At 40.0% G+C, this 25,675-nt stretch overlaps 1 pseudogene; it reads right to left on the minus strand.

Moving 5' to 3' along the window:
- Positions 1 to 670: 670 nt before the first annotated feature.
- LOC132099153 (NLR family CARD domain-containing protein 3-like) lies at positions 671 to 21,402 on the minus strand (annotated as a pseudogene).
- Between the last annotated feature and the right edge of the window lie 4,273 nt (positions 21,403 to 25,675).

Consider the following 25,675-nt stretch of genomic DNA (forward strand, 5'->3'; position numbering starts at 1 on the left):
TTATGTCTGGATGGGAGCAGATGTTGTTCTAGAACTTGGATATACCTTTCAGCATTGATGGTGCCTTTCCAGATGTGTAAGCTGCCCATGCCACATGCACTCATGCAACCCCATACCATCAGAGATGCAGGCTTCTGAACTGAGCGCTGATAACAACTTGGGTTGTCCTTGTCCTGTTTAGTCCAGATGACAAGGCTTGACCCTTACACACAGAGATAGTTCCAGATTCTCTGAATCTTTGGATGATATTATGCACTGTAGATGATGATAATAACTTCAAACTCTTTGCATTTTTTTCTCTGAGAAACTTTCTGATATTGCTCCACTATCTGCAGCATTGGGGGAATTGGTGATCCTCTGCCCATCTTGACTTCTGAGAGACACTGCCACTCTGAGAGGCTCTTTTTATACCCAATCATGTTGCCAGTTGACCTAATAAGTTGAAAATTGGTCCTCCAGCTGTTCCTTATGTGTACATTTAACTTTTCCAGCCTCTTATTGCTACCTGTCCCAACTTTTTTGAAATGTGTAGCTCTCTTGAAACTCAAAATTTCAAATGTCTCACTTTCAACATTTGATATGTTATATATATTATATTGTGAATAAAATATAAGTTTATGAGATTTGTAAATTATTCCATTACTTTTTTACTCACAATTTGTACAGTGTCCCAACTTTTTTGGAATTGGGTTTGTACACAGTCTCAAAATCTCTCACATACAAACACACACACTGATCTCACTGTCTATATGAGGATTTATGAGATATTTATTCTGACTTATTTCTGTGACAGAAGAAGAGACTCTATAACATCTCACTGTCACTGATTTATTATGCAGCTCAAAGCATTATTGGTAGAATCTCTCGTCAGTCTCTTTTGATTCATCAACACAGTTTTGCTGATGATCCATAATAATAAACCCAAAACCCAGGATAGAGGGGCTGAGTGAATGTGGTCTGGACTGTGTGGATGAGGTTCATAGTGTTTCTGGAGATGCTGTAGAAGGACAGAGTTCCAGCACTGTGATCCACAAACACTCCTATTCTCCTGATGATGGACTCTACAGGGAGATCAGTCTTTATGTTATTGTGTATGAATGAGTAACTGGAGGGAAAGCAGATTAAACCCCAGGACTGATCATTACGTCCAAACACAGACTCATTACTTGATCCCTTCCTGTTGATGCTCTTATATGACACTGATATACACACACCTCCACTCCACTCAATTTCCCAGTAACAGCATCCATACACACTCTCTCTACACAACACCTGAGAACACACATCAAATCTGTCTGGATGATCAGGATATGGCTGTTTCTCTCCCACATGTGTCACCTTTCTGTTCTTCTCGGACAGAATGAGTTCAGTGTGTGCTGTGTTTGGATCCAGTGTGAGAAAACAGGCATCTGAACACAAGAACATAATACATTGATAAAAACAACAATCACAAAAGATATGTGTGTGTGTGTTTGTAGACCTACATTTTCGTGGTCCTGCTCTCATCCTGATCTCTTCTCCATGATCCACACTATAAACACACAGACACTCGTTCATAAGTTCACACTCACATATAATCAGTAAATAGTATGTACAGTCGTGGCCAAACGTTTTGAGAATTACATAAATATTAGTTTTCAAAAAGTTTGCTGCCAAACTGCTTTTAGATCTTTGTTTCAGTTGTTTCTGTGATGTACTGAAATATAATTACAAGTACTTCATACGTTTCAAAGGCTTTTATCAACAATTACATGACATTTATGCAAAGAGTCAGTATTTGCAGTGTTGGCCCTTCTTTTTCAGGACCTCTGCAATTCGACTGGGCATGCTCTCAATCAACTTCTGGGCCAAATCCTGACTGATGGCAACCCATTCTTTCATAATCACTTCTCGGAGTTTGTCAGAATTAGTGGGTTTTTGTTTGTCCACCCGCCTCTTGAGGATTGACCACAAGTTCTCAATGGGATTAAGATCTGGGGAGTTTCCAGGCTATGGACCCAAAATTTCAACATTCTGGTCCCCGATTCACTTAGTTATCACTTTTGCCTTATGGCACGGTGCTCCATCGTGCTGGAAAATGCATTGTTCTTCACCAAACTGTTGTTGGATTGTTGGAAGAAGTTGCTGTTGGAGGGTGTTTTGGTACCATTCTTTATTCATGGCTGTGTTTTTGGGCAGAATTGTGAGTGAGCCCACTCCCTTGGATGAGAAGCAACCCCACATATGAATGGTGTCAGGATGCTTTACTGTTGGCATGACACAGGACTTATGGTAGTGCTCACCTTTTCTTCTCCGGACAAGCCTTTTTCCAGATGCCCCAAACAATCGGAAAGGGGCTTCATCAGAAAATATGACTTTGAAAACTGACCTTCTTTAAGTTTTTTTAAGTTTAAGTTAAGTTAAGTTAAGATTACGTTAATTTTCATGGCAAAGAAGGACTTTTCATGGCAAAGAAGGACTATGCAATTCATCTGATCACTCTTCATAACATTCTGGAGTATATGCAAATTGCTATTATAAAAACTTAAGCAGCAACTTTTCCAATTTCCAATATTTATGTAATTCTCAAAACTTTTGGCCACGACTGTATATTTGGTGTGCTGTCCAAAGGGGGAGGCTCCGAGCTTAAAATACAGCCATAGAACTATCCCATGCTGGGACATGAACAGTTAGTACTCATCAAGGTTTGATGGGATTTTAAATATGAAATCGACTGGTTCGACTGGCTTTTGCTGAGAGAGGCCCTTTTGAGCAGCTGTGGTTGCTGCCCCAAAATGAAAAGAATGGCTGGAAAGACTATTTGCTGGTTTACCTAATTGAACGAGAATCATTGTGAGATGATTTTGGAATCAAAGACGAGTGAAGCGGTGGTTAGAGTCATCTATAAATAAAAGGTCAAAAAGGGATTTAGCCTGAAAGTTCCTGAATTGGGGAAAAGATAATCTGATACAGTTGAACTGGAGATGTTAAAAATGTAGATAATAGAGGCCTCATTTTGCTTGATCTGTCTTACTTTGAGCTGGTCTCACTATCAAGAACAGATCAGTCAGATATTGTAGGATGGGCACATTTAAAGTTGTGCATACACTTTGCAGAATCTGCAAAATATTTATTTTAAGGTTATTGTTATGTTAATTATCTTACCATGTTGTTTTGTATTTACTAATGACCTGAATAAGACACTTCACATAAAAGATGTTAACATATAGTTAGGAAAATATTTCCAGTATTTCTCACAGGGCGGGCTTCAGGTATAACTAGTTTGAAGTAATGGTGCTTCATATGACATTATCCAAAGAAACAAGTGTTAATGATAAATCCCCTGTGATGTTTGTACTGGCTACTGTATACAGGCCACAAGGGCACCATACAGACTTTATTAAAAAGTTTGCTAATTTTATATCCGAGTTAGTGCTGGCTGCAGATAAAGTTTAAATTGTTGGTGATTTTTAATATCCATGTTGATAATGAAATAGATGCATTGGGATCAGCATTCATAGACATTTTTAACTCTATTGGGGTTAAACAACACAATATATACGATGTTGATAGTGTTGAAATTATGCAGCCAAGCGATACCACAGCTCACCAGCATTTAAGATATGGTTGCTCCTTTAAGGAAGATTAAGGTCTTATACCATGGTATAATGAGCACACTCGCACCCTAGAGAGAAGACTGGAAAATGGAGTGCATCTGGAGGAAAAAAAAATAGAGGTATTTCGTACTGCTTGGCAGGAAAGTACGCTATCCTACAGAAAAGCATTAAAAACTGCTGGATCTAATTATTTCCCAACAGCACAGCAGTAATTACTTTATGAACTACTTTACTTCCAAGATTGATACTATTAGGGGTAAAATTGTAACCATGCAGCCATCAGCTACAGTATCGCATCAGACAGTGCACTTTAGATAACCTGAGGAACAGTTCCACTCATTCTCTACCATAGGCAAGGAAGAATTGTACAAACTTGTTAAATCTTCTAAAGCAATAACATGTTTGTTTATACCCTATTCCATACAAGCTCCTAAAAGAGGTGCTTCCAAGTCATAGATCCTCTTCTGTCTATTATTAATTCGTCATTGTCATTAGGATATGTCCCCAAAACCTTCAAAACTGGATGTTATGTTAAAAAACCACAACTAGACCCTAAAGATCTAGTTAATTACAAACAGATCTTGAATCATCCTTTTCTGTCCAAGATACTAGAAAAGTAACTATACTCACAATTATATTCCTTCTTATAGAAAAATGGTATCTGTGAGGATTTCCAGTCAAGATTTAGACTGTATCATAGTACTGAATCTGCTCTACTTAGAGTTACAAATGACCTGTTCTTATCATCTGATCGTTGTTGTATCTCTGTATTAATGCTACTTGATCTTAGTGCTGCATCCGACACTATTGACCAGAACAATCTCTTGAATAGACTAGAAAACTTTGCAGGCAATAAAGGAGGTGCATTGGTATGGTTCAAATCATACTTATCTGACCGCCATCAATTAGTTGCAGTGAATGAAGAGGTATCATATCGATCACAAGTGCAGTATGGATTACCTCAAGGCTCAGTACTAGGACTTATACTTTTCATGCTTTACATTTTAACCTTTGGAGATATCACCAAGAAGCACAATGTTAGCTTTCACTGTTATGCTGATGATACTCAGCTCTATATTTATTTATGGCCCGGAGAAACACACCAATTTGAAAAATTAATGTAATGCATAGTCAATATAAAAACCTGGATGAGGAATAGTTTCTTACTGCTAAATTCTGAAAAAAATTAGGGGTGTTAATTATAGGACCTAAAAACTCTGCGTGTAATAACCTAGAACACTGTCTAAGACTTGATGGCTGCTCTGACATTCAGTTTAGAAACCTAGGTGTGCTACTTGATAGCAATATTTCCTTTGAAAGCAACATTTCTAGCATTTGTAAAACTGCATTTTTCCATCTCAAAAATATATCTAAATTAAGATCTATGCTGTCAATGTCAAATGCAGAAACGTTAATTCATTACTATAATTATATAAATAATACGATAATTGTTCATGAGTCCCTTGTTTGTCCTGAACAGTTAAACTTCAGGTTCCACAAATTCTTTGGTTTTTCAGCATTTTTGTGTATTTGAACCCTTTCCAACAATTGTATGATTTTGAGATCCATCTTTTCACACTGAGGGACTCATACGCAACTAATTAAAGAAGATTCAAATGTTCACTGATGGAAAAAACTATGCATTAAGAGCCAGGGGTGTACATTTCTGAACAGAAGGAAGGTGTGTACATTTTTTTTTCCATTATTATCATATATTTTTTTTCATTTATTACTGCCCCTCAGAAGCTACAGAACATACTTGCATGTTTACCAGAAGACAAAATATATTACATTTTACCAGATCTTCAAAAATCAAAAGGTTTTCTTTCAAAATGCATCGCTTTTAGAGTGAACTGAGAATTAGATTGAAGAACAGAATAGGAAGGGAGAGGAACCTAGATAGCGATTGTTTGCGGAGGTAGTATCATGCATGGATTGGGAGAGAGAGGTGGAAGAAGGGAATAAAGGAGGAGCAACGGCTTGTGCTGATGGTGGATAGCAAAATTATGTAATTTATAATTTACCCTCATGTTGTTTCAAACCCGTAAGACCTCCGTTTATCTTTGGAACACAGTTTAAGATATTTTAGATTTAGTCCGAGAGCTCTCAGTCCCTCCATTGAAACTGTGTGTACGGTATACTGTCCATGTCCAGAAAGGTAAAAAACATCATCAAAGTAGTCCATGTGACATCAGATGGTCAGTTAGAATTTTTTGAAGCATTGAAAATACATTTTGGTCCAAAAAAATAGCAAAAACTACGACTTTATTCAGCATTGTCTTCTCTTCCATGTCTGTTGTGTGAGAGAGTTAAAAACAAAGCAATTTGTGATATCCGGTTCGCGAACGAATCATTCAGTTCACCAAATCGAACTGAATCGTTTTAAACTGTTTGCATCTCTAATACGCATTAATCCACAAATAATTTAAGCTGTTAACTTTTTTTAATGTGGCTGACACTCCCTCTGAGTTCAAACAAACCAATATCCCGGAGTAATTCATGCACTCAAACAGTACACTGACTGAACTGCTGTGAAGAGAGAACTGAAGATGAACACCGAGCCGAGCCAGATAAGAAGAGCTGATGATACTGCACATGTGTGATTCAGTGTGAAGCAAACCATCCAGAGCGTCTGAGATGCGAACCGTTTAAAACGATTCAGTTCTATTTGGTGAACTGAATGATTCGTTCGCGAACTGGATATCCAGCTGCTTTGTTTTGAACTCTCTCTCACAACAGACACGGAAGAGAAGACAATGCTGAATAAAGTCGTCGTTTTTGCTATTTTTGGACCAAAATGTATTTTCAATGCTTCAAAAAATTCTAACTGCCCCTCTGATGTCACATGGACTACTTTGATGATGTTTTTCTTACCTTTCTGGACATGGACAGTATACCGTACACACAGCTTCAATTGAGGGACTGAGAGCTCTCGGAATAAATCTAAAATATCTTAAACTGTGTTCCAAAGATAAACTGAGGTCTTACGGAGGTCTTAAGGAGTTATTAATTACATAATTTTGCTATCTGGGTGAACTAACCCTTTAAAAGAGCTGCAGGGCATGGAAAGGTGTAAAGAGAGCTGGAGGTGGAGGGTTAAACAGGGGAGGGAGAAAAAGCTCAGGCTCACTGATGGCCTACTGCTGCATCTAGAACTTTGAGAAGGCCAAGATCTTAAGCTGGAAGAAGATGGGAAGGGACGTAAATATTTGGATCTGCAGGCTCTAATGACCATTTTGGAGGGGTTAGTACAAAAGTGTAAAGAAATTTGTTCTTTATCTGGGAAAACTGTACATCTGCATTAATCTGCGATAGTCTCGGCCACACCAACCATTCATTTTGGGGCTAAGACAAAAGAGGATGCTGGAGGGTGGAATAGATGTCTTTCTAGCAGAGGCAAGCAAAGTTATTAGCATCTTGGCGCGTGAGCATCCAAAGGCATAAGCCGACACCTGTGTGCTGAATCTTTGCTCTTATTGGATCTACCTGAATCAGAAAGGGAATCAAAAGTTGAATTATGTACATTGTAGGGGCCGGGCGAAAGCTGTCATATGATGTAGGTCAGCTGGCTGTATACATCTCAGAATTAACATGCTAATTTAATTATCTGAATGTGCTCCATCTGTGCTAAACTGGTGGATTATCTGAACAAGCTCTTCCCAAACTTTGTTAATAAAACATTATTTAATGTTTATCTGTATTATTCACACAAAGGTTTGGTATATCAGTATTAGTGTTTGACATACTTGAGTATCTGCAGTTTATAGTTTGGATCCTCCAGTTTGTGTTTGAGCAGCTGGACTCCTGATTGCCCTGGGTGATTGTAGCTCAGATCCAGCTCTCTCAAGTGTGAGGGGTTTGAACTCAGAGCTGAAGACAAATAACCACAGCCTTCCTCTGTCACGATACAGCCAGACAACCTACAGACACACACAGACAGTTCATCTACAGACAAACACAGTCAGATCATCTACAGACATACACAGTCAGATGATCATCTACAGTAACACAGACAGATTATCTACAGACACACACAGACATATCATGTACAGTCACACACAGACCAACTACAGACACACAGACATATCATCTACAGACACACACAGACCAACTACAGACACACAGACATATCATCTACAGACACACACAAATCATCTATAGACACTCAGTCAGATCATCTACAGACACCAGGGACGTCTTTAGCTGATGGTGGGCCCGGTGCGAGGTAGGGAGGTGATCCCCCTAATAGGGCTGCACGATTCTGGATAAATTGAGAATCTGAGATTTTTTTGGTCTCATATAGAGATCACGATTCTCCTACGATTCTGAACTAAATAAAACAATGTGTGACAAAATATTATTGCTGCAGTGACAAATATACACTACCAGTCCAAAAGTCTTTGAACGGTAAGATTTTAAAAAAATAATTCTCTTGTGCTCACCAAGCCTACATTTATTTTATGCAAAATACAGCAAAAGTAGTATGTTGTGATACATTTTTACAGTTTAAAAACTTTCTATTGGAATATATTTTAAAATGTCATTTATTTCTGTGGTCAAAGTTGTATTTTCAGCATCATTCCTCCAGTCTTCAGTGTCACATGATCCTTCAGAAATCATTCTGACATGCTGATTTTCTGCTTGAGAAATGTTTTTTTTTTTTATTATTATTAATTAGTATTATCATTATCACAAGTATATAAATTAATACTTTTATTTGCAAGGATTCTTTAAATTGATCAAGTGTGACAGACATTTGTAACAAAAGATTTTGTTCTTCTGAACTTTCTATCAAAGAAACCTGAAAAAATCTACTCAACATAATAATAATAATGTTTTTTGAACAGCAAATCAGAATATTAAAATAATTTCTGAAGATCATGTGACACTGAAGACTGGAGTAATGATCCTGAAAATTCAACTTTGCCTCACAAGAATAAATAACACTTTTAAATACATTCAAGTAGAAAGCAGTTATTTTAAATTGTAGAAATATTTCAAAATTCTACTGTTTTTGCTTTACTTTGGATCTAATAAATGCAGGTTTGCTGAGCAGAAGAGACTTCTTTAAAAAACATTACACATCTTCGGTACAAAAACTTTTGTCTTCTAGTGTATATGTAATATATTGAAACCCCCAATTTTTTATATTAGAATGATGAAAAAGTTGTTTAAATTACTGATTCAACGACTCACTCATAAACCTACTTCCCTTGTTTCATTACTGGATGAATCAGTGTTTTCGAACGATTCTCTTGAATGAATAATTCATTCATTGACAAATACATTTTAAGTTTCTTGTCATCACCTAGTGGCAAAACAATACAATCTAAACAAATGTTGTTTGAAGCGCAGTACTTTCAAAAGGAGATTTGCTCTATTTTGATCACTGCCAGATAGACATCAATGTTTATATCTGAACTATAAACTTTATCCCAGTATTTCTGTGATGATATAAATGACTGTAACACAGAAATAATCCTGTGTAGTTGAAAAGAAAGTTTGTGAAGATGTTTCTTAACCAAACATGGTAACTGCTCTCTCTGTGTCAGCGGCAGTGTGAACACAGACTTGAATGGTCCAGTGAGACTTTGTCAAAGGTTTGACAGACTCAGGGAATCGTTGTCTTTTAGAAATGAAATCGCGTGGGTGTCTGAATCACCGATCGCGATCTTTTAACGATTAATCGTGCAGCTCTACCCCCTAAATCCAGCTAACAAAAAAAGGTCCCCAGGACGTCCCCTTAATGGCCTCTGCGAACATCCCCCAGACGTCAACGTGTAGGGTCCACTTGACGTCGAGCGGATGTTCGCGAAGACTTCCCCCGGACATTCACTAGGACGTTCATAGGACGTGCAGCGGACAGTCGGGACGTTTAGGGGACTTTCGCTTTAAATCCTCTAAATGTCATTTTATTGTACTTGTAAGCTAATCAAAGACAACCAAAACGCTGTATGAAGCAAAATACGTTTATTTTAATTGAACAATCGTAAAGTTGCACGGCTATTTTCGCGTGTGTGTGTGAGTGTGTGTTTTGGTGGATGGTGTGTCGGCGTGTCTCTGGTTTTCAGCTGTGGTTAGTCGATGGCATTTCTTTCCATTGTCTTCTAACCTAAAACAACAAAATGAACACATTCAGTAGTGTTATGACTTTATACGTGGTATGAAATTTAGCGGACATATGCCTTTTTGCCGCATATAGGCGTCTCCGTGTGTATTTTTACTATATGGAAATTAAATGTTTAAGTTCAATATCTGCCAGTATTATATACGTTTAATCATTTCAGCTTTACAAGCTAACGTTAGCTTAGAAAGGGTTCACATAGCCTAACCTCAGCAGCCGCGCGGGACAACTTCAGCAAAGGTTTAAAAAGGTAAACTTCATCAAATGTAAGCATTAGGAGATAAACAGTAGTTACGGTAGCTATAATGTCTAATAATATAAAAGAATAAATATCTTTTTTGACCAAACAAAAGCGAAAACTCAAGACCGTGTCTGAGGAAATCACCGGATGACCGTTAAGTGTCACTAGCAGCTGAGCGTTGCCATGGATACATGCCGCGTGCCCTAAAGTGAGGTAATTCGGTCATGTGCTCATTAGATCGACAGCTGCTTGGATCCTATCTCCAGTGTGGCTATATTACTTGTTTATTAGAGCTCTATGTAGTATAGCAGTCTTAAATGCAATAACTTTTCTTGTAGGCTTACCAACAGTTTATACAATACAAGCTTATTTAAATAGCACAAATAAACAGTTGAATACCTAAATGAAAATAATTAATTTATTTGTCTTACCTGTGTTATTTTTCACTTTCTTTTCTTCATGTTTTCCTTGGCATTCACTCTATAACATTCTAGTAGAGCTCCTGGGATGCAAACATATTTTCTTCAATCATGCATAAACCTAATTGTAGCTATGTTCAATTATATTATTGAAAGGCATCAAGATTTTGATTTTAAATGCTGAAAACAGACTTCTGATTTAATGACATTTTTCATTACAGAAGTTACTCCTATTTTCTTTTTCCAGAAATTAAAATTATTAATTTAACATCAAAATATATATATATATTTTTTTGCATTTTTTTATAATTACAGTTTTTTTTTAAAGGATTTTGTTTTAGGCAAAAATACCCTTTAAAATCCAATATGAGTTTATATTAGTTTGATTTTGTCAACTCTCTTTGTCTTGAGTTGCAAGGTGTCAGGTCCAGTGTTGGGAAGGTTACTTTGGAAATGTTATAGGTTACAGATTACAAACTACCTTATTTAAAATGTAATATGTAGTGTCACTGTTTCAAGTGACTTTAAGTAATACAACTGATTACATTTGATTACTTTTTGATTACTTCTCTAAATTTCTATTGTTTTAAAATGTTGATTATTTTGAATCATTTAAAGCAGGCAGGGTGAATGTTACAGGGGTACTCAACACTGATTACTCTCAGACTTTCAGAATCCTTCTTCACTTGAATTAAGACTATAATGTAATTGTAAAGTAAAACCACCTCAAAAAAGGACTTTAGCAGCTCATTTTACTGTGCAATATTTTTTAGGTTAAATACAGATTTAAAATCATAAGATATAGTTTAATAGCTATGATACTGTTTTTGAAATCAAATCTTTGCATAGCTATGACAGGAAACACTGGCATCTAACAATGCCTTGGAAAAAAGGCAGTTAATCTAAAAAAATAAATAAATAAATAAATAAATAATCATTTACATAAACCAAAATAGGAAATAAAACAGTTATGGAATAAGCATGTGTCATATTCTGTGTCTTTAACTCCAGAAACATTGGTGTCTCATATTTTAAATATGTATATGTGTGAAAATACTCAAATGTAACTCCCTTTTTAATCATTAACAATATCATAATTAACTTTAATTTAATTACAGTTTACATTACATTAACAGATTACAGCTACATTTATTTTGCAATAAAATTATGTAATTTAGTTACATGTAACTACTGCCCAACACTGGTCAGGTCTGATGATAAAAGATAAAGGACTGAATTTTTCAAGTGCTGGAATGGAAATGGCAGATGAGGGACGAAACAGGGACGTTCACAAACTGTCTCAGACGAATGTCCTCCGAACGTCCGCCAGTGAACGTCAAAAAGCGGACCAAATCCGGACGTCCTCTGAACGTCCGCCGAACGTCTGCCAGTAAAGGCCAAAAGCGGACCAAGCCAGTGAACGTCAAAAGGCGGACCAAATCCAGACGTCCTCCGAACGTCTGCCGAACGTCCGCTAGTGAACGTCAAAAAGCGGACCAAATCTGGACGTCCGCTAGTGAACGTCAAAAAGCGGACCAAATCTGGACGTCTGCCAGTGAACGTCAAAAGGCGGACCAAATCCGGACGTCCTCCGAATGTCTGCTGAACGTCCGCCAGTGAACGTCAAAAGGCGGACCAAATCTGGACGTCCACCAGTGAACGTCAAAAGGCAGACCAAATCCGGACGTCCTCCAAACGTTATAATATATATAGGACGTCCCCTGTTTGCTGGGAGTCCATTTGCCGCGGGGCCCAGTGCGACAACACCAGTTGCACCCCGCTAAGGACGGCCCTGACAGACACACATAATCAGATCATCGACAGACACAAAGACAGATCATACACAGACACAAACAGTCAGATCATCTACAGACACACATAACCATTATGAGTAGCTGACTGGAAATTATCTCTTTTATGTTCTAAATACCTCAGTATCTCCAGGTGAAAGTTTGGCATCTTCAGTCCATCAGAAATAAATTTTACACCTGAGTCCTGCAGGTCATTGTTACTCAGATCCAGCTCTCTCAGGGCACAGTTTGAGGATTGTAGAGCTAATGACAAACTCTCACAACACTGAGCTGTGAGATTACAGACAGCAAGACTGTAAGAGAAAAGAAAACAAATATAAACAGTCAAATCATCTACACACACACACACAGTCAGATTGTCTACAGTCACACATCAACATTATGAACAGTTGACTGTAAAAGATCTCTTATATGTTATTAGTACCTCAGTATCTCCAGGTGACAGTTTGGACTCTTCAATCCATCAGAAATAAACTTTAGACCAGAGTCCTGCAGGTCATTGTTATTCAGATCCAGCTCTCTCAGGACACAGTTTGACGATTGTAGAGCTGAAGACACAATTTCACAATGCTGATCTGACAGATCACAGCCAGAAAATCTAAAAGACATCAAATAAAATTTAAGAAATAACAAAAAGACATGTACGGAGGGTTGCCAGTTTAAACAACTGTTTTGTCTGTATGAATAAGAGATAAGAGGGAATGTTTATGGAAATTCAAGGTTTATGGAGTGTTGTTGCGAATCATTTAATATAACATTAATATAACATTACTTGTGTTTGTGTTCATCCTTTTTTAACCATCATCACTTCATCTCCTGCTTCTGCTCTTCTTCGTTTTGTTTTTTCTCAGGTAACTTATTGGCTGATAGAAGACAATTAAACAGTTGTTTTGGGTATTTTTAGGTACCAGGTAAGACTTGCTGTTAACAGGTTTTGGGTATTAACAACTCTCTTAACAACTCTGCTGACTAGTAGTTCTGTTACCAGAAAAAAGCTGATATTTTCTGACAGAATTTGGAGTCCATGGCTGGATCTTAATTATCTGGAGTCTACTCTGAAGCAGAACAGCAGCAGTGAGCAATGAGGTTACAAGGAAAGAGATGCAATGACTTCAGCCAATCAAAACAGTGGGCACTTATCATAAACTGAGTGTTTCTGACAGACACTCAGAATGAGGCTGGAAATATAAAATGTTTTTAACATCATTGACTGTTTGTGCAAAAATATCTCAACATTCTGAAATCAAGACACATTTACTTGAGAAGCAATAACTTCTCAATTTTCTGGAAAACAAATGTTAGGATTGAGTTCTGTTGGATGTTTTGGTTTTTCTCTTTGGCAGGTGCGGTGATTGGAGAGTGACTGGGGCGCACCTGATTGTCATCATAGCTGTTATTTAAAACTAGTGCGAGAGTTTGTTGGGGCAGGTGCTCTTCTGTTGCTTGAGCAGTTTACAATTCTGTGGCCTTTTATTGTGTTTTACATCCACTCACTAGCGCTGACCACACTTCACTTTGTGCATTCATTCACCTGCATTTCATACTGATTGATATTACTGATGTCTACTGACTTTTATGGTTGTTTTTGGTTATAGTCTGTTCCAATAAATATTATGTTCTAAGTAATTCCGTAATGTCGTCTTCCTTTAATGTTACATCTTTGAGCCAGATGTATCACAAAGTAAACATTTAGTTAGTTTTTGACAAGACAAAATATCTGCCAATGGGCAAGAAAAATCTTGTTTTCCCTTTTGAATTTTTTTAACCTCATTGGCAGATTTAATTTTTAATTTAAGCAAAAACTAACAACACTTTTTTAAATCTTAAAACCTTTTCCCTCTCAGGTAAATTAATCTTAATTCAGGAATGTTTAGATGTATTTTGTCTTGTTTTCTTGACCAAACAAGCAGCAGAGTAAAACTCAAGACTGTATGCATGTGCTTACAGGTGTTAGCTTTCACTGTTATGCTGATGATACTCAGCTCTATATTTCTTTGTGGCCCAGAGAAACTTACCAATTTGAAAAATTTACGGAATGCATAGTCGATATAAAAACCTTGATGAGGAGTAATGTCTTACCGCTAAATTCTGAAAAAAAAAAAAACAATTATAGGAACTAAAGCTCTGTATGTAATAACCTAGAACGCTGTCTAAGACTTGATGGCTGCTCTGTCAATTCTTATTCATCCGTTAGGAAACCTAGGTGTGCTACTTGATAGCAATCTTTCCTTTTGAAAGCCACATTTCTAGCATTTGTAAAACTGCATATTTCATTGTCAAATGCAGAAATGTTCATGACCTCAAGGTTAGATTATTATGATGCTTTATTGGGTGGTTGTTCTTCACGTTTAATACACAAACTCCAGCTGATCCAAAATGCAGTTCTTACTAGAACCAGGAAGTATGACCATATTAGCCCGGTTCTGTCAACACTGCACTGGCTCCCTATCAAACATCATTTAGATTTTAAAATCTTGTTTGATTATAAAGCCCTGAATGGTTTACCTCCTTAGCATTTAAACTATAATCTATAGTCCTCCACATCTACTGCATTATGAAAACTCTGGAAATTAGACAATTCCTCGAATATCAAAATCATCTGCGGGCGGCAGATCCTTTTCCTACTTATCTTTCTATTCTAGTTTTGGTTCCTTGCTGCTGTCACCTCTGGCTTGCTTAATTTCTGGGACATTTAATTTCCAGCAATTTTGTCGACTTGATTGCACAGATACTATTTAAAATGAACTGAGCAGGATGATGTAATCACTGAATTCAATTATGAACTGCCTTTTTGCATTATTGACACAATATTCTCCTATTTAATGCTGTTCAGTTGCTTTTATACAATCTGTATTGTTAAAAGCACAATATAAATAAAGGTGACTTGAGCAACCCTTATTCTGACCCTTATTTTCCTATGAAGAATCAAAATTATCCCTTATTATCCTTTTTGACATCACTAGTTATATGTAGGTGCAGTTTAAATTCTGTAAATTTTTAACTACTTTTCCCTTTCAGTCGGTGACGTTCAACAATATGTCAGAAAGAGACTGACTTATGGGGTCTCGCCCTAACATCTTATTCAGGGCTCAGAAGGAAGACCAGATGTCGATTGCCACATCACAAGGCGGGCTTGAGTCCTCGGGAGATGAGGATTCGGCTGCGTTGCCTACCTCGGGAGGGCCAACGTTGTCCGGGTCTGATCACAAGCTGACGGCCGTGCTTTCGCGGGCAGCTGAGAGCATCTGGCTTCAGTGCTCGAAGCTGGAGGATTGGTTTCTGGGGGCTGCCCCCGGAGGTGCACCAGGAAGTGACCAGTTCATGGAAGGCACCTTTAACTGCCCGAAACTGTTCTGGTGCTTCCTCCACCTTCACTGCCCTCGATGGTGGAGCGGCCAAGGGGTATGCTGGGATTCCCCCAGTGGAGCATTCTGTTGCAATGCAATTGTGTCCTCTGAGCACCTCCGCATAGTGTGGTGGTCCAAAGCATACCTTCAAGGCCTGTAAGTTCTCATCCGTGCTTGTGGCCAAGGCTTACAGAGCTGTGGGTCAGGCCGCTTCTGCCCTGCATGCCATGGCCACCCTTTAGGTCTACCAGGCCAAGGTGCTCAAAGAGCTGCACAGGGGCAGTGCTGACCCAGGGGATTTGCAGGAGGTGTGCACTGCTACTGACCTCACTCTCTGGGCGACGTAGGTTACTGCGCGCTGCTTGGGTCAGGTGATGTTCACTTTGGTGGTCCAGGAGTGCCACCTGTGGCTAAACCTGGCAGACATGAGGGAGTCGGACTCAGCTCCTCAACTCCCCAGTCTCCCAGGATGGCCTATTCGGCGACATGGTGGAGAATTTTGCCTAGCAGTTCTCTGCCGTCTTCACACTGCTGCCGGCACAGCCACCTTAGCCTGCTCGTTGCCAAGGGCACCCCCCTGTGGTCTCCTCCACTCCCACTTGTGCCACAGCAGCAGCCTTCACCCCGGCCGCAGTGAGAAGACGGCCGAAGAAGGGGAGCACAGCCTGTCTCTAATCCTAAACCTGCCAAGCATCAGGCCAAGCGGCATTCCTGAGACAGGCAACACGGAGTTGGGGTTGTCAGCTCATCAGGAGATAGAAGCAGGACCACTCTTTCTGCCGGAGGAGGGCCGGGGGAGTATCCTTTGTTCTCATTTTCTTTCTGTTTGTACCCAAACCTTCATTAAAAGATCAGTTTACTCTAACTCCGAGTCCCAAGAGGCCGCGGACAACAATTGGTGACATGCTTCCTCGCCGCTCTCATTACCCTATTCAACTCATTTCCGTGCAGAGCTGGCTTGAGAACGCATTATCTTCCTGTGTCCTCTTTGCCACTCAGAATCAGACGAGTGCTCGCACTGTACCCCATTCCACCTCGCCGCCCCACTGTGGGTATGCCTGTAGATCCCTTGACCCGCTGTATCAGTTTCTGGGAGCCTGGCTACAGCTCTACAGCCCATCCTGCTGGTACATTCGAATGATCGGGCCTGGCTATGCGATTCAGTTCGCCCGGCGGCCCCCCAGGTTTCGGGGTGCTGGGCAAGGATGCTCCTGTCATGCATGCGGAGGTTTTGACCCTGCTGGCAAAGGGTGCGATAGAGCCGGTCCCTCCAGCCGACATGAAGTCAGGCTTTTACAGCCCCTACTTTGTAGAGGCAAAGAAAACAGGTGGGTTATGACCAATCCCGGACTTTTTTCCTTGAACCGAGCTCATCACAGACTTCTGTTCAAGTGCATTTACAAATGCATTCGTCCATTGGATTGGTTTGCAGCAATTGACCTGAAGGACGCATACTTTCATGTCTCCATTCTTCCTCGACACAAACCGTTTCTTCAGTTTGCTTTTGAGGAGCAGGCATATCAGTACAAGGTTCTTCAATTCGGGCTGGTCCTGTCTCCCACATCTTTACGAAAGTTGCGAAGGGAGCCCTGGCTCCTCTCAGGGAACGTGGTGTCCATATCCTTAACTACCTCTATGACTAGCTGATTCTAGCTCACTCTCGAGTGCGGTTGTGCGAGCATAGGGATCTGGTGCTCAGACACCTCGCCCATCTGGGTCTTTGGGTGAACTGGGAAAAGAGCAAACTCTCCCCTGTGCAGAGGCTCTCTTTTCTCGGTGTGGAAATAGATTCGGTCGCCATGTTTGCATAGCTTACGAACAAGTGTGCATAGTCACTGCTAAATTGCTTGAGTCAATTCAAGGGCAAGAGAGCTGTTCCACTGAAACTGTTTCAGAGGCTCCTGGGGGCATATGGCAGTGGCAATCATACCGCTCGGTTGCTTCATATGAGAACGCTTCAGCACTGGCTTCATGACTGAGTCCCGAGATGGGCATGACTACAGGGCACGCTCTGAGTGACAATCACTCCGGCCTGCCTCCGAAACCTCACCCCGTAGTTGGACCTCTCATTTCTATGGGCTGGCATTCCCCTAAAACCATGTTGTTCCCAGAACATGTACTCCTCATAACAGCCCCTCCTTGGTCAATCCCTCTGAGGAAGGACCTTCTATCTCAGAGACGGGGCACCCACTGGCACCTGCGTCCTGATCTTTGGAACCTATATTTGTGGGTTCTGGACGGGTCATGGAATGTTTAGGTACCTTGCCACTTCAGGTGGTAGCTACCATCACTTTTGTTAGAGCCTTGTCCACCAGACACACCTATGCTTTATAGTGGAACCTCTTCGTCATTTGGTGTTCTTCACGTCGTGAAGACCCCTGGAGATGCCTGATCGGAGCAGTGCTTTCCTTTCTTCAGGAAGGGTGGGAACAAAGGCTGTCCCCTTCCACCCTGAAGGTCTATGTGGCCGCCATTTTTGCTCACCATGACCCTGTTGATGGTAAGTCTCTTGGGAAGCATGATCTTTTCATCAGGTTCCTGAGAGGGGCCAGGAGGCTCAATCTGCCTTGCCCTCAAGTTCCCTCTTGGGACCTCCCAGTGGTTATATCTGCGCTGCAGAGGGTTCCCTTCGAACCCTTGCTCTCAGTAGAGCTAAAGTTTTTATCATTGAAAACTGTGCTCCTGATGACTTTGGCTTCGGTTAAGAGGGTCGGGGACCTGCAGGCATTTTCAGTTGACAAAGCGTGTCTGGAATTTGTGCCTTTCACGTTATCTTGAGACCCCAGCCTGTATATGTGCCTAAAGTTTCGACTACTCCTTTTAGAGATCAGGTTGTGAGGAGTGCCCCTCTGTGCCCCAGAGGAGGCAGACCCAGCCCTGGCACTGCTCTGTCCAGTATGTGCACTCCGCACTTACATAGACAGAATTGAAACTTCCACCCTGCGGGCTGGGTACCTCAGTTTCATGTGTATCACCATCACACGGTTGATACCTGCCTTTGTAAGTCCTCCTACGAGCAGGCAGCCTGCTAGCATACGTCCAGCTGGAATATGCTACATAGTGCATTTTGTGTCAGGTACCAGGTATAGGCCCTCACTCGTGCTGGCCTCATGACAGAGTGCTATTACTCACATTGGTCAATGGAAGACAGCCGTGTGGCATTTTGTAAGGGACTCCATTCGTCAGTCTCTTTCCGACATAAAGTCGAATGTGACCAACTGAAAGGGAATGTCTAGGTTACGTATGTAACCCTCATTCCCTGAAGGAGGGAACGGAGACATTACATCTCCTTGCCACATCGCGTTTCCACTGAACGGCTAGGTCACTGGGCTCGGCTCCTCAATGAAGACTTGAATGCGAGTTGCTTGCGCTGCTCCTTATATACCTACACAGCAGGGCTGAGCTCGCGATGCAAGTCCCACAGACCAAGGTACACTGTGTACCATAGGCTCATTTTGTCACCACTCGAAGGTGACTGGGCTCTCGGGTGAGACCCCATTTGTCTGTCTCTTCAACAGAGAAGTGATTATGAAACTCTGACATAACGTCTCCGTTCCCTCCTTCAGGGAACAAGGGTTACATATGAAACCTTGATATTTTAACTAGCCTACTTGGTCTATAATAATTGTCTTTTATATATATATATATATATATATATATATATATATATATATATATATATATATATATATATATATATATAGAAAATGAGCATAAGACAATCTTGAGCCTTACTACTGAGCAATTTTAACTTTCACAACATGCAAACATCAATCAAACTATTACAGTTATTAAAAACAATCAACGTGTAGTAAGAAACACAAAAAGAAAGGTGGATGAAGACATTTAGATTGTAGATACTGCACTTTGCTTTTGCAAATATGACTCCTTTCTGGCCTGTTATTTAGGAAAAATCTCTCTTTCAGTAATATTTATTTTAAAGGTGTCAGATTCATATTTAAATGTGATAATTTAGTTCATGACTAAACACTTACAGAGCTTTTCTGCAGTTGATCACAGCTGGTATCAGTCGTCTTCTCCCCTCAGCTGATGTGTTGTATTTCTTGAGGTCCAGCTCTTCCAATGGCTCTTCTGACATCTGAAGCATGTAGGATATTGTTGAGCAGTGAGCAGGAGAGAGTTTCTTCTCTGAGAGTTTGTCTGATTTCACAAACTCCTGAATCTCTCTGGACAGAGTCTGATCTTTCACTTCCAGCAGACAGAGGAACAGATTTATGGATCTTTCAGTGGAAAGTCCATGTCCATCTTTGATCATCTCTTTAATGTACTGTGTGGTTCTCCTGATGCTCTCTGAGCTCTTCTCTGTGTGTGCCAGTAAATCCTGTAAGAGTCTCTGATTGGACTCCAGTGAGATGCCCAGCAGTAGCTGCAGAAACAGATCCAGATGTCCATTCTCATTCTCAATGGCTTTATCTATTGCTTCTCTATGGAGACTATGAACAACATCCAAAAACTTTGGGGTGTCAACATTTTTCATTACATAAATGTAAAACAAATAGAAAGCAGCGAGAAACTCCTGAATGCTCAGATGAATGAAGCTGTAGACTTTCCTCTGATATATCACAGATTCTTCCTTAAAGATTTCAGTGCAAATCCCAGAATAGACTGAGGCGTCAGTGAGGTCTATGCCGCTCTCAATCAGGTCCTCCTCATAGAACATCACATTGCCCTTCATCAGCTGACTGAAAGCCACTTCAGCAAGTTTCATAATCACTTCTCTGTTGGACTGCAGGAATTTCTCTGGATTTCTCTCTTTATATTTCTGCTTCCTCATGTCGATCTGAGTGAGTAGGAAGTGGATGTACATTTCAGTTAGAGTTTGAGGGATTTCTGCACTCAGATCTTCTTCCAGGAGCTTCTGAAGCACAGTGGATGATATCCAGCAGAAGATGGGGATGTGGCACATGATGTGGAGGCTTCTTGCTCTTCTGATGTGTGAGATGATTCTGCTGGCTTGATGCTCATCACTGATTCTCTTCCTGAAATACTCCTCCTTCTGAGGCTCATTGAATCCCTGTATTTCTGTCAGACGGTTGATGTATTTGGAGGGGATCTGATTGGCTGCTGCTGGTCTGGATGTGATCCAGATGAGAGCAGAGGGAAGCAGCTCTCCTTTCATGAGCTTTGACATCAACACACCCACTGATGAAGTGTCTGTTTCATCAGAAACTTTCTGAGTGTCTGAAAACATCAATGTGATTCTACTTTCATCCAGACCATCAAAGATGAACACAACTTTACACTTCTCATAAATCTGTGAGTCCAGATCTTGAACTTCAGGATGAAAGTCCAGCAGAAGTCTGTGAAGACCGGACTGATGATCTTGGATCATGTTCAGCTCTCGAAATGGAAGCACAAACATGAAATCTACATCTTGATTGGCTTTTCCCTCGGCCCAGTCCAGAATGAACTTCTTCACAGAGACGGTTTTTCCGATTCCAGCGATGCCTTTAGTAAGAACAGTCTTGATCTGCTCTTTCTCTTCACATCCTAATCCAGGTGAGGCTTTAAAGATGTCATTGTAGCAGATTAGAGTGTCTTGTGAGTGTTGTGTTCTGGCTGTTTTCTCCATCTGTAAAACCTCATATTCTTCATTCACTCCTTCTCCCTTTCCCTCTATGATGAAGAGCTGTGTGTAGATGCTATTCAGGAGGCTTTCATTCCCTTGGGGTTTCAGTCCCTCAAATAATCTCTCATACTTGTTCTTCATACTGGTTTTGAGCTGGTCTTTGGCTCTCTGCAGTTCATCATTCACTGGTTGATCATGTTTATTCAGAGACGCTGTAACACTCGTGGTATTCAGACCGAAGGCTTCACGAGACATGCTTCGTTCTTGATCTGATCTGCTGAAATATCACAAGAAGAACAGATTAAAATATATGTATAAAATAAAGGATGTGTAAATTAACATCTAAATAAATAGAAATGTCAGTCTTGATTTTCACTAATTACAAATAAATAACAAACATGGTTAATGCAACCATTTTTAAGAAAAAGCATGTTTTGTTGTAGCTTTTGGGGCAAGGATGCCACCATCTTGAAATACTACAGCGTGTGACGTCATGTTGTTGGTTCACTCCATTGGCCAGTGAATTAATATGTATTATATATAATATAATATATGGACATGTAGGAGCAGATGTGCTCATTGTGTCAAGTCCTGTCCTGAGTGTTTTTAAATCCCATTAATCAGTTCCATCATCACTACTCTTTATCCTCACTTGTAGTAATATTTTTTTAGCAATAAATTATATATATTTTTTGTTTTTGTTTCATTTAAAGGGTTAGTTCACCCAAGTAGCAAATTTATGTAATTAATAACTTACCCTGATGTTGTTTCAAACCAGTGAGACCTGTTTATCTTCAGAACACAGTTTAAGATATTTTAGATTTAGTCCGAGAGCTCTCAGTCCCTCCATTGAAGCTGTGTGTACGGTCTACTGTCCATGTCCAGAAAGGTAAGAAAAGCATAATCAAAGTAGTCCATGTGACATCAGAGGGTCAGTTAGAATTTTTTGAAGCATCGAAAATACATTTTGGTCAAAAAATAGCAAAGACTACGACTTTATTCAGCATTGTCTTCTTTTCCGTGTCTGTTGTGAGAGAGAGTTCAAAAAGCAGTATGTGCTATCCGGTTCAACAAATCATTCGATGTAACCGGATCTTTTTGAACCAGTTCACCAAATCGAACTGAATCGTTTTAAACGGACGTGTCTCCAATATGCATTAATCCTCAAATGACTTAAGCTGTTAACTTTTTTAATGTGGCTGACACTCCCTCTGAGTTTAAACAAACCAATATCCCGGAGTAATTCATTTACTCAAACAGTACACTAGCACAGAATCAGTTCGGTTCAGAGGCTCTGTGTGTGTTTGTCTGCTTCACGCTGAATCACACATGCGCTTTACCATCAGCTCCTCGGTTCTCGAATCGGACGCGTCTGACAGAAACGGTTCTTGACTCAAGAATGAGTCAATCTTTCGTTCGTTATCTGGCTCGGCTCGGTGTTCATCTTCAGTTCTCTCTTCACATCAGTTCAGTCAGTGTACTGTTTGAGTACATTAATTACTCCGGGATATTGGTTTGTTTGAACTCAGAGGGAGAGTCAGCCACATTAAACAAGTTAACAGCTTAAGTAATTTGCGGATTAATGCTCATTGGAGACGTGAACCGTTTAAAACGATTCAGTTCAATTTGGTGAATTGGTTCAAAAAGATCCGGTTACATCGAATGATTCGTTCGCGAACCGGATATGACAAACTGCTTTGTTTTGAACTCTCTCTCACAACAGACACGGAAGAGAAGACAATGCTGAATAAAGTCGTCGTTTTTTCTATTTTTGGACCAAAATGTATTTTCGATGCTTCAAAAAATTCTAACTGACCCTCTGATGTCACATGGACTACTTTGATTATGTTTTTCTTACCTTTCTGGACATGGACAGTATACCGTACATACAGTTTCAATGGAGGGACTGAGAGCTCTCGGACTAAATCTAAAATATCTTAAACTGTGTTCCAGAGATAAGCGGAGGTCTCACAGGTTTAGAACGACATGAGGGTGAGTTATTAATAAAATCTTTTTGAAATCTTGCCAGGTATATGTAATAACTTTGCTCCTTGTCATGCCTCACATCACCCCTTAGCTGCTCTACAATCCATGTAAACCACTGCTGTAAACATTGCATTATTATACTCCATTTATCTGTTTTAACTGATGTTTACATGTGTAATAATACCAGGTGTATATGAGGCCTTAGTTACAACAAATGGGTTTGTGATCTCATCCACAATAAACAAAGCTTGGCTGTGTTACATCTGAAAATTAACCAGACACAGAACTAACAGTCCCCAATTAAAAAGTAACATGCAGCACTAGTTTACTTGTAGCAGTACACCAGCAAGTAGTTCTAACACCCTGCGTTTTAAAAGCAACAGCACAGCAGGAAGCAGCAACAGTATTCCCATTCTTGAAAGCAGCAGGAAGCAACAACAGCATTCCCATTCTTGGAAACAGCGGCAGAGCAGGGTTCATTATTTCTGGCAGACAGCAGGAGCATAAATAGACCAGTGGATTTGAAATTTGTGCTGAAGCGGAAGGTCTGCATATTTTGAGAAATAATGAGAATTGTCGTCTTTAACATATGTCTTCATATGCAATTGGGTGAGCTCTTGTCAAAGCCAAAAGCTCAAAGAAATAGTGAAGAAAGTTTTCTCATTGTATATTCATTGTATCCTTTTTGTCCAGCAGAACATAGACCCCCAGTTTCACAGACATGGCTGAACCCATAATATATCAGTGCCTTTGTTTTGTCACAAGATGTACACCCGTTTAGTTTTTTGTTTTTCTGGCACATTTATAAAAAAATACTTGAATGTCCTAATTGGTCTATGGCCTTGCCATAGCTTAGTCAAAGTCTGTGAATCTAGGCCAGAGAATGTCTCTGCTTTGTGAGAAGGTTACGTTTAAGATTAGGGGTTGGAGTCAGGTTTTGGGCAAAAGGTTGTTACAACTATCAGAGTACCTACAAGTGTTAAATGCATGTAGTTTAAATGTAATTTCAGCATACCATTATCGCTGAAGTACAGGGTAATTAAGTCTCTTTGCTCTTTTGGAGCTGTTCAGATACAGGTTGCTATTGAAAACTCAAATTAGATCATTAGGTCTTTCATCAGTCATCATCAGTAGTTTTCATTGTCTAGCATGTATAGTGTAATGGATTTTTCAATTTTAAAAATTATTTTTTTATATTATTATTATTAAACAAATGCTTATTATCTACAGTGCGTGCATAATTATTAAGTTAATATTCTATTCATATTTTTTTCTAAGCACATTTTACCAATTCCAAACCACATCAATCTTAATAATCAACTTGCCTAATAATTATACACACACTTTCTCTAGTTAGTTTGATTGTACTTGAAATTATCAACATTTTCTGCCAATTGGCAATGTTCTGCCAATTTAAATTTCTATTATCACAATTGATGGAACAATATTTAATGTAAACTTTTTTTTTGGGTCTCTTTTTTTTTTTATTACAGAGAGCCAAGGTATTTGACAGATGTGGAGCGTTACTGAGTGAATGATCTTGCTTTAAGCTGGGACTTCCCACCATGAACTAGTAAAAACAGGAAGTGGCTTGCAGAAACAATTCTTCAACATGTGGTATTCAGCAGTGTGGTTTGTTTGTGAAATGTAATGTTAAGAAGACATTATTTTATGTAGATTATGCCACGGAAAAGAAGACTGGATGCAAATGCAAGTTAATATCTCCTTTAATAGAGCTTTCCGCTGATAAAGTCAGATGTTCAAGAAATGACAAGACAAATAAGCAGCAGGAGAGATGGCAACACAGGGACCTTGATGGGCGATGGTGTCCGTGGTGAGTGGAGTCCGTGAAGTAACCATGGCTGAAGAGATGAACGAGGAATTCCAGAACTGATATCCACAGGAACAGACAGGCAACAGGAAACAGCGACGAGAAATCCTGAGCAGGAACAACAACACGAGAGACACGAACAAACACCAGGACTCCAACCAACGATCTGACAAACATGAGACGAAAGACAAGGCGTTAATATAAGCAAGATGTAATAAACCGCAGCTGCCGCTGATCAGTAATCAGCGGCGACGCCCACACAGAACAATCAGGTGATACACCCCGCAACCTACACACAGACAACAAGATGACACCATATATCTAAGAACCGTGACAGTACCCCACCTCCTAGGAACGCCTCTCGGCGTTCCCACCACCCCTTACATGTCGATTGTAATCATCGATAAGGGAGTGATCCAGAATGTCCCGGGCAGGTACCCAACTTCTCTCCTCCGCCTCGAGTCCAGAATACAGTTAACCGAATAGGTTGGTTCCCCGTCTACAAGTCGCGGCGGTGGAGGAACCGGGGCAGGCGGATTAAGCGGTGAATGAAACACTGGTTTAATTTTGGAAACATGAAAGGCTGGATGAATCCTCCTGTACGCTTGGGGGCAATTTGAGGTGGACTGCCACCGGACTAATGATTTTGGTGACCGTAAACGGGCCAATGAATTTGGGAGCAAGTTTATTAGCAACGGAGAGGAGCGGAATATTCTTGCTAGTTGGCTGG

Source organism: Carassius carassius, chromosome 22, assembly GCF_963082965.1.
Source record: "Carassius carassius chromosome 22, fCarCar2.1, whole genome shotgun sequence".
Taxonomy (NCBI): domain Eukaryota; kingdom Metazoa; phylum Chordata; class Actinopteri; order Cypriniformes; family Cyprinidae; genus Carassius; species Carassius carassius.